Source organism: Triturus cristatus, chromosome 4_1, assembly GCF_964204655.1.
Source record: "Triturus cristatus chromosome 4_1, aTriCri1.1, whole genome shotgun sequence".
Lineage (NCBI taxonomy): Eukaryota > Metazoa > Chordata > Amphibia > Caudata > Salamandridae > Triturus > Triturus cristatus.
The window spans coordinates 328,410,316-328,423,382 of record NC_140585.1 but is presented as its reverse complement, the minus strand read 5'-3'; the positions used below and the strand labels follow the sequence as shown (position 1 = coordinate 328,423,382).

At 47.3% G+C, this 13,067-nt stretch overlaps 1 protein-coding gene across 4 annotated transcripts in view; it reads left to right on the top strand.

The window, feature by feature from the left end:
* Nucleotides 1-13,067, top strand: part of IQSEC3 (IQ motif and Sec7 domain ArfGEF 3) — a 977,131-nt gene that overhangs the window by 141,391 nt on the left and 822,673 nt on the right. The window lies entirely within an intron of this gene.

Sequence of the window (13,067 nt, the reverse complement as noted above, 5' to 3'; positions counted from 1 at the left end):
ACCTGCGCGCTTCATCCTGATGAAATAGAGCAGAGGCAGAAAAAACACGCTCAACAGCAAGAAAATCACTGTGCAAATGAAGCCGGAAGTGATACTGGCAATGCTCTTGGTATGTGCGTCATTTCCACTGTTAGCAGCCAGTGGAGTGGATGAACAATATTGCACAAAAGGGAAAACAGAAGAAATGAAAGAAACTCTATCCATAGAATGTATCAGCAGCAGAAATTAAGGAAACAGGAAAACATATTGTAAACTTATACAGTGATTTTTGTGTGGGATTTCTCCTTCTAGACAACCCTCAATCAGTATACAGAAAGAACCACAGCACCGAAACAGCACTCACTGTGGCCACCGATAGCATTCAAATCAACCTGAAACAAAGAGAAACAACTGGCCCTCATCCTGCTCGACCTCTCCATGGCCTTTGGCACTGTCTGCCACACCCTCATCAGGACACTCTACAAGATTAGAATTCAAAGATCTGTTCTCAGTTGGATCTGTTCTTTCCTCATGTGAAGAACCCAAATGGTCAGGCAGCCACCCTTCACATCAGAGAGCATGAAACTGATATGCAGTGTCCCACATGGATCATCTCCCAGCCTCACCCTTTTCAACATATACATGACACCGCTCACCAACATCATCTGATCAAAAGTCATCACTGACGGGCAAGACAACCACCACCAGAACCAACTTCACCAACTACATGATAGCAGGCTGAATGCGAACCAGCTGCCTGAAGCTCAACTCCGACAAGACAAAAGTACTGGTCTTCAGCAACAAGACCTCCCCATGTGACTCCACCTGGTGGCTGTCTGAGCTAGGATCAACACCCACACCCATAGACCAAGCAAGAATTCTAGGGATTATCCTAGACAACAAGCTCAACATGACAGCTCAAGTAAACGTAGTGTGAACTTCCACATCATACACATATTGCGAAAGATCTTGAAATGGTTACCTCCGAACACTAGACGGACCGTCATGCAAGCACTCATTACCAGCGCACTGGATTACGGTAACACTTGCTATGCTGGAATCTCCAAACAACTTCTACACAGACTCCAGACCATCCAGAACACTGCCGCAAGACTCGTACTCAACCTTCCACGCCACACCACACCCACATCACACCGCACATCAGGAAGCTTCACTGGCTCCCCATTCACAAGCACAGTAAATTCAAACTTCTCACGCACATATACAAAGCCCTACACAATACAGGACCAGAATACCTGAACAGCCGCATACACTTTCACTAACCCACCAGACACCTACACTCTGCCTCACTCTAACTTGCACACACTCCCCGCATCCGCAAAAGCAAAACCGGAGGTTGATCATTCTCTGACATCTCACCTGAGACATGGAATGACCTCCCTCAACACATCAGAGGCCCCTACTCACTTCTTGATTTCCACAAGAAGCTGATGAGCTGGCTCTTCATATAAGCACCTTGTGGACCACCCACCCACACACCTGCACAAGCGCCTGGATACACTCTCCGGTGATTAGTGAGCTGTACAAATCAGTATCATATAACGACATAACATAATAAACTTGGTTGAAAATGAGTGAGACTAATCCATTGTAATACAGCATGCGGGGAAACATAATTTACTACGGGGTCGGAACCACACGGTACCTTTACCACGCATGCCTTTACCACGAATATGCCTTTACCACGCATGTGTTTATGAGTTAGAACATATAATTGCGATGTACAGGAATGCGTGGTAAAGGAATATGGTGGTAAAGGCATGCGAGGTAGAGGCATTTGCGTGGTAATGCATGCTTGGTAAAGTCATGAGTGGAAAATCCATGCGTGGTTCCGTCTTACATCCCAATATGCAGAGCTTGGCAGTAGGATAGGCCCTGCGGCTAATCCCTGGTCTTCAGGGCTGGAGGCCATGTGCAGCAGGCGTTGGCCACTAACAACGATGGCGTAACACAGGCCCCGGCATCCCCCGCGGTGCGGGGGGGCCCGACCTTCAGGGGGCCCCCTCAGCACAGTAGTCGGGCCGGAGAGCTCCGAATCCAATCCGGAGCGGGGCTCCTCCATGTACCTTGCAGGGGGCCCCCTCAACTTTCGTTACGCCAGTGACTAACAAATGTTTTGATGCAGGACTTAGTGGAAGACCAGGAACTCCAGCCACACAGTGCTGCACACAGTCGACGGCCATGTGCAGGAGGAATTGGATGTCCTTCGAGTGTTGGGTGCACGGCGCAGTGGTGGGATTGATTGTTCGTTGAGAGTTTGGCATGCTAGAAATTTTGTCATAAAGTGATGTCATAAATGACGACATTTGAGATGTCATTGGTGATGTCTTATGTAGGGTAACCACATATTCATCCTTTTGAACATATTCCTCCAGCCCGCTCTGGCATGGGGCGGGGCCTGCCTTTTAGTGGTTAATGTATGGATACGATATACCGACCTCCTTCCCAAAGTAACGCGTCTCAGAGAACAGAAACTGCAGCGAGACCAGCTGGCCCAATTACTGACTTTGAGCACTCGCCAGGCGTTTGTTTCACAATATATCTTGTTTAGAGGATTCTATCTTGGTTGACTGGTGCTGGTCCAGGGAGAGCCACACATGTCCCTCGCGCTCTCCTGGTAGAACACGCGCAGGAAGCTTGCGGTTCTCGAGAGAGCCAAGGGGAGCCTCCTGCAGGACTGACAGGCGGGCGGGAGGTACTGGAGCAGAAATTAATTAGTACCGATGTGTGTGTGGGTAATCCGCAGGCCTGCTTGGCTGAGAGCCAGGGAATCAGCAATCTCAGCCCAGGCATAGGAAGCAATGCAGGCATTTACGGTAGTGGCAGAAGCCGGCCGGCCTGCCTGGGAAATGGAACATACAGGATGGCAATGGAGTGTCATACCTCTGTTCTATGTTACCTCTTTCCATTTCTCTCTTATCTCCCCTCCATCTCTTTCTTTCTGTCCCTTTCTAGCTCTGCTTTCTTCTCCTCGTCCCCTTACTTTTCTCCTTCTCTCTGCCTCCTTCTCTTATTCTCATTCTCTTTATTTCCGCACCACTCACTTCCTAAATCTGCCTCTGTCCCGCTTTATCTTTTGTGTGATCACTTCTCTCCTCCCACGCTTATGCTCGCCCACGTCTCTTTTCTCGAATCTTTGTATTCATTACAGCTGGTTGGAACGGAGACAACAATGGTTTCCAAGTACCCCATGCCCATCAACAACTCTTGACATTTAAGCCAACAAAATGTTGCCAGCTTTGATTTGCAGTCTAGGGTTTACGCGAGTGTTTGTGGTCTCGAAGATCCTTGCGTGTAAAATGCTGTTGGCTAAGAGTCAATACCGACTGATGGTGCTGCACACGACTTGGGACTCTTGAAAGCCTTGTTTGGTGAAGCTCAGGTTTACCCATGACCAGTTCCATGGGGCATTTCAACGTTTTAATCAACGCCAGTATTTGGCATCTGAGCCAATCAGGTTGGTTGAAATGTCCGTGCCTGCTCCGCACGCAGCTTGGTAGCGAATGTATGGTGCCTACAAAAGCACGCGGATACCACCTGTAGTGCTTACCCTACTGTCTCCCTCATAGCTGCCAAGTTTCCCAATTCCGTGCTTGAGTAAGTAGGCCAGTCCTGTTTTTCTTAGAAAACTAGGACTTGCAGCCCTGGTCTTATACTGGGGTACAGGGCTAGAAGTCACAGATTTTTAAGAAATAACCTAGGACTGGCCTGACTAGTCACGCAAAGACCTGGGAAACTTGGCAGTTTTGTTTCCCATATGATCACCCCATGGTCATTCTAAGCACAAATCAGGGCAATAATAGTAAGTAATATGTGCAGATAAATGCATACAGAGATGTGTACACAGCATCTTGCATACACACACAGACAGAGGACTGCCAGACTTGCGGGGGTGTGGCGATGGGGGTCTCCCAACCGCCCGATTATGAGTCAGGCAGGAGGACCGCCACAGCCCCGCCGCCAGGGAACCGTCGTTCCCTGGCGGTGTTGCGGCAGTCAGGAGGCTGCAATATGCTTGACGGGACCGTCATGGTCCCATCAAGCATATTACAGGTTTCCTCTCCGCCAGGGTTTACCTGGAGGAAACAAAGAGGGCCCTACAGGGCCCCCTGGTGCCTCATGCCTGTGGATGCACACAGGGGGGCAAAACATGTGCCCCCCTGTGTGCATGCACACCAGTTCCTGTACGGCATGGACTTTTAGGTACATGCCGTGCAGGAACTATTTTTGGCATTCCCATTGCGGGGCATGTTTTTAAAGGCACCGCCGTGGAAAGGCCAAAAAAAAGCCAGCCAGACACGAGAAGCACTCATAATCTGGTGGGCTGCAGGTTTGGGAGTGCAGCAGCAGGGCAAACCAGGTCTCTCTCTAACACACACGTGCTGTGACTCACTCCAGTTCATTATGGACACTGTTTCTAGCTCTGCACTTTTGTGTGATAGCTAATTTTATCCTAGAAGTTGTAGCTGTGTTTCCTTCCATTGAACCAATTAGATTAAGACGTCTGAAATAAATGTATTCTTGGTGTTCAGGACTAGAGACACTGTCCGTAATGATCTGGAGTCCTGGTGACCCTCCACACGCACTCACAGATGCATAAACATGCACACACATACTTTCCCTCACTTTCCAAGCTTCAGGAATGTCTTTAACAGTGGTGGATAGAGTTCTTTGGGGAGTAATACCGGTCCTGGTTTCTAGAAAGCAAGTGAAGCGACTGAGTACGACTTGTTCTAAAGAAGTTGGTTGGGAGGAGTCTTCCCCCTGAAAAAATGCTGTAAGAAATTAGGCCAAAATGTGTATTTAAAACACAATTTTCACAGACATTTGCTAGATTTCCTCTGAATGGGCACTCATGAAATATTCAAGTCCTTTCATGGTGTGTCAAGCCAATGAAAACGAATGCGTCCAGGAGATGACCCCTTTTTTTTAAATTTACGGTGGGCACTCCCATATGTCAAACTTACTTCAGTTGTGCTTGGCCAACATATTGTCATAAGTGCACCCCATATGCCATGGTTGCCACCTTATGCCAAAAGTGAAACACAAACTTTTGACATCGATGCCATCCACATATGTGGATGCCATCCACATAGTAAGGGTGACCCTTATGTCAAAAATGATCTTCAGTATGTCAGGGCCAGCGTTTTGTCATGGTTGCCACATTTATGCTAAGGATTACCTCCAATTTACAAGCGCCAACATTTTGCCAAGAATTTCCTCCAATTTCCAGCACCAGTGTGAAAGAGGTACACATTTGTCAAAATATTGACAAGACGAAAGTAAAAGAAAATGCAGTGCTTACACATGAGGGGGTGTGCTGTGTGTTTGGGGTGGTGAAGTGAAGGAGATGCGAGGAAGTGCATTCAGAATTGAATGAAAAGAGGGTGCTGAAGAGGAAAGAGAAGAGGTGTAAGATATGCAGATGGAGGAGATGTGGAGAGAAAAAAAGGCCTTCATGTCTAACATAGAGTAAGCATTACAGGAGGGATTGAGACACTCTGGATGCCCCCATGTGTCAAAGGTTACCTCCATATGCCAAATGTTCTGTACTATATGGGAGCACCAGGATTATGCAATGGGGGCATTCATGGGAGAAAAATACTGGTGCTGACAATGGGAGGATATTCCTGGCAAATGTGGCAAAATGCTGGTGCTTGAATTGTGCTTTAAATACACAATTTAACCTCATTGCTTTTAAATTCCATCCAAATTCATGTCAAACATTTGTCCTTGATCATGTCAGGGTCAGCATGTTGTCATGGTTTTCACCTCACATATGCCATGGTTGTCCTCTCTTATGCCGATGATTACTTCTACTATGCCAGCACCGGAATTTTTCCATTTGTGTCTTGTGTACCAAGAATAACCTCCAGAATGCCAGCACCAGCTTTATGTTGCGGATGCCTCTCGGCCAATGACAATTTGCAAGCAAAACACTACATTCTAACTCACACCAACTTATGTTCACTCACACACACTTATTCTCTCTCACACGTACTCTTCTCTCACTCATTCATTCTCACTCAGTTTCATTTCTTCTCACTGACTATTTATGGCACTCACATATTTTCTCACACACTTGCACTACCTCTAATTCTCACTCACTCATTCTCAGTAGCAGTTACTTACACTCACTTACTGTCAAGCACACTAATTTAACTCGCACTCCCTCCCTCACAGATGTCACTGTCTGCTTCAGGCTGCTTGACCCTCGCTCGCAGTAAGGAGGCGCTTTTTTCTTATACTTATTTTGAATAATATTGTATTGTTTACTATTAGAGTGATAAATCTTCCAAACCAGGGCAGAAAATAATAATGGCAGAGCTACGATGACCATAAAGGCGAACAGCTCCTGGTCTTTGTGAGATACAGTGATGGATGAGTGGCAATTTCCTTAAATTGAACAGTAAGAAGACCAAATTGCTGCTCAATGTGATAAATGAGCACCGCTGGCAGGCTTGTATCTGGCCTTTCTCATTAGGTCCCCTGACCATTCCAGTAGCTAAGGTCCAACCATTGGAGATCTTACTTGATGAAGACCTTTCATTTAAGGCACAAGTGCATGAGGATTTTTCTTCGTGCTGAATTGTTTAGGTAAATCCACCCTTCCATACCAAAACGGTGCATCCGAGGTCATTTCTGAACATGTACTCGTTAAGTTTGACTACTGCAATAGCTTTTACTTGGACCTCCCTGAAACAACCTACATATAGAATTGTGCGGCAGCAAGGCGATCGGCTGAAAATAAATAAGTCTCATTAGCAAGGCAACAACTTCATTAGGATGTGGCCTAATGGCTAGAGCGGTCGACCTCGAAAGCTTGGGAACCGGGTTCGAGTCTCGGCAGGGACGCTCAACATCCTGTGGTTCTGGGCAAATCACTTAATCTCCCCGTGCCTACCAAAACTGAATGTGTCCATCTGTAACATAACTGGTGCTCATGTAAGGTGCTCCTTCGGGTCGAATTTGCGCTATATAAAACTCTAAAAAAAAAGTGTGTTCTCTTGAAGGCAGCATCCCAGGGCTTTAAGTGGCCCAGGTCACTCCGGGTCTGAGGCCTGGTAGTAATTAACAACTGACATTGAATTGGGTCCCTACCGAGCCCTATATTCATGTTTTTAACTCTACTGGCAAATAACACTGATCGATTTTAGAACAAATAATATAAAACCATTAAAGTAAATGATGTCAGCGATTTAGTTCTGTTTCATTTTTCACATTTGCCTTAACCTTGCAATCCCTAAAAGTGTTTGCCTTTTCCAGGATGTTGTGTTACCGGTTGTTTTCTTTTTGGGCAGCATATTACACCTGTATAGTGCATCCATTGATCTGAGTCACTTCTAGGTATTTATAGCCAGCCACAAGGCAGTGTGAGTTTCTCCCAGGGCCTATCAGTGGGACAAAATGGTGTTCCCAATACATGGTCCTCCAATCCTTGTCCGCTTTCCAAAGCTCACAGAGCAATGGTCACATTTTCCTGTTGCAAAATTGATTCTGTGTAAATGTGCGTGACGGAGGTACACAGTTTCAAAATATTGACAAGACGAAAGTAAAAGAAACTGCAGCGCTTACACATGAGTGGGGTGCGTTGTGTGTTTGGAGGTGGTGAAGTGAAGGTCATGTGAGATAGTGCATTCAGAATAGAATGAAAAGTGGGTGCTGAAAAGGAAACAATCAATCATGGGTTTGTTAAGCGCGACTACTCACCCGTGAGGGTCTCAAGGCTCTGGGGGAGGTGGAGTGCAGGTTCCGACCCATCAGGGGGGGGTCTGTCGAAGAGCCAGGTCTTGAGGCCTCTTACGAAGATGGGAAGTGAGGTTGTCTGACTGAGGTGGAGCGGCAGGGCGTTCCAGGCCTTGGCCGCGAGGAAGGAGAAGGAGCGGCCTCCCTTTCTGGTTTTTCTGGTGCGTGGGACCACGGCGTAGGAGAGCTGGGCTGATCGCAGGGTCCTTTGGGGTGCGTGGAAATTGAATCATCTGTTGAGGTATGCTGGTCCGGTGTCGTGGAGGGCCTTGTGGGCGTGAGTGAGCATCTTGAAGGTGACTCTTGCCTCGATGGGGAGCCAGTGGAGTGTGCGCAGGTGCTGGGATATGTGGCAGTGAGGTGAGGAGTGAGGAGAAAGAGATGAGGTGTAAGATATGGATGGATAGATAGATAGACAGACGGACGGACGGACGGACGGAGAAAAAAACCTACGTTTCTAACCTGGAGTGAGCACAACTGGAGCGATTGAAACACTCTGAAGACCACTAACCCTTCCACAGGCCTCAGCCACGTTTTATTCTAAGTCTCACAATTTCTGAAGTAAAACATTATTAATATTAATTATTTCCAACAAAATCAAATCATTGATGTCACTCATTTATCTTAAACAGCTAACAACCATTGACAAAGCCAATAGGCCTGGCTGGTTTTAGGTGTATGTCAGATTTTGTGATATATCCGGATGCAGTAACAGAAAGCTCAGGGAGGCATCAGAATACCAGTGCATTGGCGCACTCTGGGAATCACAGAAATGTACGTGTTTAATCCACGCTCTTTAATAGCATAGGCTACGCCCCTTTTTAGAAACACACCCACTTTTTCCACCCACTTCAATCCCTGCAGCACGCCATATGTACAGAGAGGGTTTTATGGTTTGGACAACTCCTCCTTTAATGGGGTAACTTTTTTAAAATGATAGTAGAAGGTTCCTCCCTTCTGATTTCTGTCTGTTGAACACGGAGCAGCGATATGAGAGATAAACGAAGAGATAGCGCGGAAGAAAGGACCGGCAAGAAAGAGAAAAAAATGAGGGACTGACAACCCCAATCTGTGTCAAGGATTTTTTCTTTTCTATTACCAGTTTGAGTATTAAAATAAGTATTTGATAGCGTCCAGGTGCTACTGGGGTGAATGCACGCTCAATAAAGGATATAGCATGCGCGCGCACGGTCTCGTGATCTCGCTCGCGCTGCGTACCCTTTTGACCACGCTCCACACCCCGCCTTCATCCACCTCTGCTTGGCCAAGGACAGGTCTGCGTGACTGATCTGCGCAGCTTAGAGGGGATTCACGTCAGTGGTTTGCATTCCTTTTATTAAACCGAGCCGTCCGCCCCCTCCTTCCTGGTTGATATAAGGTATTGATGCCTGGATATTGTTTAAGCCGTAGGTTATTGCCGTAGCAAAGGCAAGTAATTAATCGTGCTTTCACTTGCAGCTGTGTGCATCCTTCTCTCCACAGGGCAAGTCCCTGTCCTTGAAAAGTGGAGACCTGAATTCCGATCCCATATTCGGTACCTGTCTTTAAAATCACGCAAATTCCTATTTGCAAACCCGCCTCTCTAATGATAACAATGAAATGTATGTGTGATTTTCTTTGCTTTAAAGGCACGCACCTGGCCCAAGGCAGGGCATTAACGCCCTTCGCAACAGAACCAATGCGGGTCACGCATTTCTTTAGCTTTTTAGGCACATAGAGATTACACGATGTGCAGAGAATCACAGGACGTCGAGTCGAGCCTAGGATTCGAACTTACATTCGCCAATGTCTGCATCTCTGTCAGGGCAAAAGTCCTAAACAAGCATTTACAATGCAATGGTCTCGGCAATATTATAGGTAGAGCTATTGGTATTGCTCATTATTTTTTTATCATTTTTATATCCCTAAATAAATGGCAGTCATTTCTATTGGCATTAGCTTTTTTTTGCATATGTGATACCTATTGCATTAGCAGAGAGAGAGTGAGGTAGTGAGATAGAGAGAGAGAGTGAGGTATTGAAATAGAGAGTGAGGTAGTGAGATAGAGAGAGAGGTAGATAGAGAGTGAGGTAGTGAGATAGAGAGAGTGAGGTAGTGAAAGAGAGAGTGAGGTAGTGAAAGAGTGAGGTAGTGAGGGAGAGGGATGTTGTGAGGTAGTGATATATAAGCATAGTGATGTTGTGATGTAGTGAGATAGAGAGAGAGGTAGTGAAAGAGAGAGTGAAAGTGAGTTATTGAGATAGAAAGAGTGAGGTAGTGAGATAGAGAGTGATTGAGGTAGTGAGTGTGAGAGAGTGAAGTTGTGAGGTTGTGAGCTAGAGAGTGAGGTAGTGATGTTTTGAGAGAGAGAAGTTGTGATAGTGAGATTGTGGAGTAGTGAGGTAGAGAGAGTTATGGAAAACACAAATTGTCTAAGGTGAAGATAAATATAAACGGGACCTGCAGCGTGGACTTAGATGGCCATAAGGATTTTTAACGTAGTTGTTGACGACTTAATCAGTATTGTAGAGCACGTCATCTGAGTTCACGTATAGTGCCAAAGAACATTCTTTAAGTGTTCGCAGAGAACAGCGCTTCTTCGTTCAAGACCTCTTCATTTTAAAGTTAATTATGTGGCAGCCGGGAACAGAGGGCCACAGTTCCACAAGCTCCCAACGAAAAGCGCGCACAAGACACAAACGACTCACCTGTCTGTATAGAGCGCTTTAAGAAAACAGCGCTGTCAGTCCCCCCTGACCTGCTTTAACAAAGCCGACCATTCACTACCTGTGCTGCTTGGTGTAAGCAACTAGCATTGTCCATACCTCCCTTCTTCGCCTACAGCCTACACACCCTGATCCTCCCATCACTAGACCGTACTGGGTGCTCAAAATAATACCATTCTCTTCCTGACGCAGCATGGAGGGACAGATTTAAAAATCCATCTCTATAGCCTTCAACCACTAAGCAATGCCCATGACATGCGAGCACAAGTTTCCTCCACACAAGCCTAATGGGCTGCTCTGTACATTTAAATGAACGCAAGTGTTCATGTTTTGGACACTATACCCCATCAACCACAATCCTTTACAGTCGTACTCCTCTTTCCGGCCCATCTTATATTGTTAATCTGATTAGGTCTACTTTTAAATTTGCACAAATGGTAAAAGTAGGCAAATTATGTCCTACACTGGACTAGAGAGGCTTAAACTCAATATCAGATCTGCCCGGGGGAGGGGGGGGTTCCCACTAGACGCTATGAAAGGATGCATTTTGTATACCTGTTGTCACACACACGCTCGGACAACCAGACGCTTATTACACCCAAATCTGGTGCAACAGGTGCAGTGGGGGCACATACTCTCCCACCCCTGAACCGAGCTGTGCCTTATTTCCACAACTAATGAACACTTTTTGGGCAAGGATGACAATGACGACTAATAGGTCCAGTCGACAGACACTGGTGGTCTGCGGTGACTTTAGTCACCTGAAACCTCGCCCACTGTTTGCAATCTGGCTGTGAGGGGCACAGAACCGTATTCAGATAACACAGTGACAGTGAGTTTTAATCTTCAATTGCAAGAGAAAAGTTACCCTGATGAAGCTCATGACCGAGTGTCACACTACTAGCCATTCAAGATGGCGGCACTGCTTTGTAGCCAACAAACAACGTTCCTAAAAACCTACCCCAACACTAGTCATCCAAACCCAGGAGCACTTAAAGGGATCCAGCAGGCAGCACCCGAGGTTAACACTGGAGAGGGCACCAGCGTCAGCTTTCATTCACACATTAAACACAGCTTTGTGGCATACATTTATAAAACACGAAACCAACTAAAGCAAGATTGGCGTGCGCCGGCTAACTGCTGACTTCCCTCACAGGCCGAGAGGGGAAGGTTGAATGTACCCTCACAAGCGGGCGGCATGGCCGGTCTGTGGACCGAGCGTAGCGCTGCGGGTGCCCGCAGAGGTGCTTAATCCAGCCCTTGAGAAGGTATGTTCTGCTCTCTGCGGAATGAGAGAAGCTGCAGGCAACAACATATTGATCGTGGAAAGCCAGAAGCACTTAAGCCGAGGACGGCCTGGCCGCTAGCGTGCTACCTCAGGACTATGAGATCACCAGGTCCCAGGGGCCACGGAGGGCCCCACAACAATTGAAGAACACAGACGCTGCTCTATCCTGAGACGTCACCAGCCATTGAGAGAAGTGATGAAATGTACATCAATGCTGAAGAAAGGAACGGACACAGCAGTAGCCCCAGTGCGCCTGAGAACCGCTCCATTCAGCGCCTTGAAACCAACGCAGACACATCCAACGCCCGGACGCCTCACCGGGGGACACCCTGCAGGATGGCGATTTGAAACCTGGGGTCAAGAAGGGTCGGCCGCGCCGGTGGGGAATAGGTCGCAGGGAGACGGGAAATAAGGGTCGTCGCCCTGCTCCCCAATGCTGCGGGAAGACAGCAAACATCAGAATACACAAGGATCCCTTGCTGTCCCGGAGAGACGTCCCTGCACTGACAAGGACGGACTGCTTTTAAAATACAATAATACAACACTTACCATTACTAATTCAGCTGGACAAGTCGTGCCACGCGCCGCTTCCAGAAGACATCGCCGCTTTACCTTAGGCCGCATCATCAGCCAGGGCAGGGCATGGCTGCCCGCCCCAAGCACAAAGGGACACAAGGCTTGAAGATGCACAGCACGAGAAGGCGTGGGTACAAATGACATGGAGGATTTTACACGAGAGGGGCCGAGTGAAGATGAGAAAGCACCCCGATGACACTGAATACCAGCATGGATCGGTACAGCGGCACAACAGCAAGAAGATCCTCACGGCCAGAGAACAGCATAAAAATGGTGGATGGAAGAATCGAAACTTTTTCGGATTCGGGGGCGTGTTCCTGCTGTTCTAAAAGGGCGTGGCTAAAAAGTGGAAAGAACAGCAAGGAACACGCCCCCGAATCTGAAAAAGACGGAGCCTATTTGGAGGGACGGCTCTCTCCTCCAATGGCGGGCCTCCGTTTAGGAAGCCAGCCAATGGAGGAGAAGCAAAAAGAGAGGCGGGCTAAATAGCCACTCTAGGAAACATTAAATCTTCCGACTTCCGGTTCTGCCTTCGGCAGACCGGTAGTCCTCGACCTAAAAAAAGAAGTGGGGGGACTAACCTAGTTAATCAGTATGCAAGTGGCATCGCAGCGCGTGGCATCGCAGCGCGTGACATCGTGGCACGTGACATCACAGCGCGTGTCATCACAGGAACTGGCATCACAAGAAGTGACATCAGATCTTAAGCCCTCACATATATGTTTAGCAGGTGTATCGTGAGTATATTTGAG